Source organism: Melanerpes formicivorus, unplaced genomic scaffold (assembly GCF_026170545.1).
Source record: "Melanerpes formicivorus ecotype bairdi unplaced genomic scaffold, bMelFor1.0.p_v2 SCAF_42, whole genome shotgun sequence".
NCBI classification, from domain to species: Eukaryota; Metazoa; Chordata; class Aves; order Piciformes; family Picidae; genus Melanerpes; species Melanerpes formicivorus.
Window position 1 is genome coordinate 5925657 of NW_027142394.1, and position 5158 is coordinate 5930814.

Below are 5158 nucleotides of genomic sequence, written 5' to 3' on the forward strand. Positions count from 1 at the left end.
GGAATAACAGAGCTCATAACCTTTAAGACAGGAAGAATTAATAACAGGGAAATGAAAAACAATAGACTTCAGGAAGGCAGACTTCAACAAGCTTGGAAAACTGCAAGTCTCTCAGTTTAAAATTTATTCAAAGGGGAAAAAAAATGAGAAGAGGCAAGTTCTTGCAGAAATGAGGTTAAGGTCACAGGTGCACACTATCCTAGTGTAGAAGGCAAATAGAAAGTGGATAAGAGATGAACTGGACTAAATCAGGAGCTCTTCTTTGACTTCAGAGAAAGAACATATTCAAGAAGTAATACACAGGGAGCAGAAAGTAGGTTACAGTCAAATGTGAACATGCAGCATGAGAAGGCAGAGAACAAATCAATTACTTGAATGTTCATAAGTGAGTGGGAATGGTATACTATCTACAGGTGAAATTAAGGAATTTCAAAGATCATTTTTACACTAATCCTTGTTGAAATGGCTGCCTTTGATGAACTGACTTAGAGAATTCATTTCTACAATAAAAGGTAAGAGCTCAGCCTTCAGTAAAGATGGTATTGCATACTGGGTGCTTAGATAAGATGCTTTCAAATCAAGCAGGCTACAAGAATTTCATCCTAGGCTATGTGAGAAACAGGTTCTGAGTTCTCAGAGTCCTTATGGGTTATCTTTGAGATCTCACACAGATCAGGCAGCAGGAGAATGGAAGAGCACTTCTTTCTTTATTTGAAAAGAGGAAAAGGAGGAAATATAGGCCAGCAACATTCAGCACTACTATAAATGACAAAAAAACTGTTTGCAACTCCCTGGAAGGGAACAAGGAAATGAGTAGCAGACAAAATGGATTTGTCAGAAACAACATATGTCAAAACAATTTAATTCCTTTTTGTGACAGGGCAGCAGACCTTGTGGACAGGGAACAGCCAATAGATGCAATATATCTTGAATTTAGTAGAACTCTTGACACAGTTTCATGACATCCTTATGAGCAAGCCATTTGGTCTACATGGAAAAAAAAGCTGTTGGAGAACTGTTCTAAGAGAATCACAGAATCATTCAGATTGGGTGGGACTTCTTGAGGTCATCTAGTCCATTCCCCATGCTCAAGTGAGGTCAGCTAGAACAGATTACACAGAGGTCCCTTCCAGCCCTAACAATTCTATGATTCCATGACCAAATTTTATTATCTCCAGCACTGAACCTGCCTTAGAAAAATACATTTCACTTAATATTCAAATTTCATACTAATCGTTCCTCTTTCCTTTGATTTGCCATAGGTGAAAAACCTGGAGTAAAAGGCCTGCTCTAAAGATTGCTAGAGACACTGAAGATGTCTTCAAGAACCTTGTGAACATGGAGGTATTTTATTTCACCACATTTGTCCTACTCAGTCTAGAATGGGTTCCAAATGCACTCTAGCTCACATTTAAGGTTATTAGAAGTGTATGTGGAGTAAGTGCACCATGATTTCTCGGGGCCAAATGTTCTTTCTCTGTTAGAAGATGTAATTTTATTGAAAAGGAAGACAGCATATTTGCCTAGGAGAATCTAGGATTAAATGTTGCAGGTCAAGGTTTTAAAAGCTTTTATTGGCAAAACATTTCTTAGAACCCTTTTCAGGCATTACTTTAGTGCTTGGTTATCTGTAGTGTGTTGAAAATTGATGGAAACTAGGAGTCAAAGGACAACAACTGTACTGAAATTGGCACTTACATCAGTTCCAAAACTTTGATCTTGCTTCATCATCTGTCCTTTTCAAGATGCAGTTTTAGAGACCACAGACAGTCTTGTGGATTATCAACAGTAAGCAGTGGGCAGACTGTGTTCTAAACTGAATCTTTAAAAAGGGTAATTTCTCCCTTTCTGCTTAAGTACTGCAGCATTTAATAGGCTCTGTGAAAAAACAGGGTTTAATCTTATTTAGCATCAGATCACAACATCAACTGTCCAAACAATGCTATTGCTTTCCACAAATTCTGTGGTTTACTCCCCTTCATTTAGAATAAACCTTTATTAGAATAAACCAAACCAGGTTGGAAGAGACCTTCAAGATCATCGTGTCCAACCCATCCACCAATCCAACCCACCCAAACAGCTAACCCATGGCACCAAGCACCCCATCAAGTCTCCTTCTGAACACCTTCAATGACGGCGACTCCACCACCTCCCCAGGCAACCCATTCCATAGCGCAATCACTCTTTCTGTATAGAACTTCTTCCTAACATCCAACCTGAACCTCCCCTGGTGCAGCCTGAGACTGTGTCCTCTTGTTCTGGTGCTGGGTGCCTGGGAGAAGAGACCATCATCCGCCTGTCTCCAACCTCCCTTCAGGTAGTTGTAGAGAGTGATAAGGTCACCCCTGAGTCTCCTCTTCTCTTAACACTGGGGGTTTGGTTTGATAACCCATTGCTAATTAAAGGAGTTCTGCTAAAGTTCTTGTCCTAGGTAGCCTTACTAGAAACTAAAGCCTGGCACCTGATCCAGTTTTGATCTGCAAGTTCCAAAGCGAAGGTTTATGTGGCTATAAAGCAATCCATACATACTGAACAAGATGATTAGGTATTCAACAGAACAATTAAGCAGTCAATTCATTCTAATAGGTTTTAATCTTGTTTAGCATCAGATCACAGTATCAGCTGTCCAAACAATGCTATTACTTTCCACAAATTCTGTGTTTTACTCCCCTTCATCTTCCCTGGGTTTAAAGATTACCTTTCCCATAGGAAGCATTTTCTTCTGAGAGTGACATTGATGTCATCAAATTGCACTTCATGGAACAAATGATGATTTCTAATTGTAAAACATTCAGCTCCAAGATTGACATCATTTCCACTGTACTAGTGGAAGACTAGATGGGGGAAAGGGAAGTTTATGTGTGCTCCATAGTTTTGTTTTCTCAAATGCTGAATCTTTAAGAAAGGGAAAAAAAAACAACAACAAAAACAAACCTCAAGAAATGGTATGAAGTAACATAAATATTTCATGAAGATGTGCCACCTCCAGGAGATGTGTAAGTGCCTTGGGGAAGTCACAGCTGAATAAAGTACTCGCATTAAGTTCCAGACATATGGTAATAACATCCCAATCAACTAAATTACTCAGTTTACTACAGGCAGAGATAAAACAAATGGCACAAACAAGATGTGTTGAACACCTTCTTTCTCAGACACCTATGCAAAGAGCTGTGCTTTGTGAAAAATGTCTTCTGAAAGCCTACCACCAAAATGAGTCTTCTTTGCCTACCAGTTTCACAAAGGGACTACTGTTCCCCTAAGACACACAGCCCTCCATTCAAATCCATTCCTACCTTTGAGACAGATGATTTGGAGATTTTATTTCTTCCTGTGCACCATTTGAGGAAAAGTGTGTCTTAAGTACCTCTGTGCGTGTAAGAGCAGCTGAGCTGTTTCCATCTGGCACTAAAAAAAAGTGTTTATTGCAAAGGGACCCCGTGCTGCAGAGAATATTCAACACTCTTTGACAGTTTGCACTGAGAATAGAGCTGCCCATAAAAATATCAGAACCAAGTTTGAAAAAAAACACTTTCTTAACTTCAGGAGCCAGTGAGGTGTGTTAATTTTGGACTCAGCTAGGACAGCTCTCTGCTAAGAAGGAAGGGTAAGTACTTGCTTCAAATTGCTGGTGTGGTAGTGTGAAGGTTTGATCCTCCCACCACATAAAGCACAGCTAAACTCAGTCAGAGAGGCAAATGGAAAGCTGTATTTTACAAGCAGAATGAAATGAATATATACAAAATGTACAGTATTCACAGTATATACAAGGTCCCCCTCCCTTCAGGGGGGTTAGAACTAGATAATCCTTGTATCATAGTATCACAGTATCAGTCAGGATTGGAAGGGACCGCAAGGATCATCTAGTTCCAACCCCCCTGCCATGGGCAGGGACACCCCACACTAGATCAGCCTGGCCAGAGCCTCATCCAGCCTGGTCTTAAACACCTCCAGGGACGGGGCCCCGACCACCTCCCTGGACAACCCATTCCAGGGCTTCACCACTCTCATGGTGAAGAACCTTCTCCTCACCTCCAGCCTGAATCTCCCCACCTCCAACTTCATTCCATTCCCCCTAGTCCTATCACTAACTGAGGTCCCTTCCAACCCTGACTGATACTATGATATACAGGAAAGAACATAGCACAGAAACACCCTCCTGAGGAGAATCCCCTCTGAGTTCCCCCAAAGCTCCTTTTCCCCTTTCCTCCCCTTTCCCTGAGTAGTTAACTGGGTGAAAAAGGGTTAAAAAAAGAGAAATGGGTATTAAGGGAAAAATTGTTATTTCAAAGCAGTTGTTAGAGAAGTTAGTTTTCTTATCTCATCAGTCCAAGGTCAGCAGCATGCACTCCAGCCAAGAACAGTAAGGAAAACAACTGAACACAGACTGTAAGTTCTTAAAGTTACATTCTACTGAGCTGCCAATGAAATTCATTTAAAATGATCTTTGTTTTCCTTTTTTACACCAAAACATTTCAGCTAGAGAATTCTGTAGCTTGTCTTTTCTTAAAGGCACAGCCTAAAACTGTTCCAGCTGGTAAGTTTTCAAAGCCCTGTATTTCTAACTTAAACACAGAGGGCTTTGACTTATACACCTCTGAAGGTCTTTGACTCTTAATAGAGTACTGTGAAGTGTAGGCATTACCTCAGTTTTACAGACAGCGTTGTCTGGGGTAGCATATGGCTCTTCTGATGATGCAAATCATTGCAACTGAATTCAGAGTTGCCAAGGCTAATTTTTGACCCTGTGGAAAAAAAGCCTTCCACACGTTTCTAGTTTTCATTCAGAAAACTGTATTTCAAACAAAGGAAGGCCATAAGTAATAAAATTACTGGATTCTTACTTAAAAGTAGGCAGATCTGTGAAGATTGAACTGAGTCAGACTGTAAACTTGCATATGCAAGAGTTGCCATGAAATGCACAACTGCATTTGAACTTTACTGGCCTGTCAGACGTTGTTGCATGTTCATCAGATAAATTGCTATTGACTAATTGAATGTCCATAGTGGTCAGACAGATTGATTAAGTTTCTAGAGATTTTGGCTGTTGTTTTGCTCTAACTCAGCATGAGTTTGTAGGATTTAGTTCTTATTAAATACATGGTATTTCCAACCATCTGAGGCCATGCAACATACATATTGAACTTTGAATGTGATAATT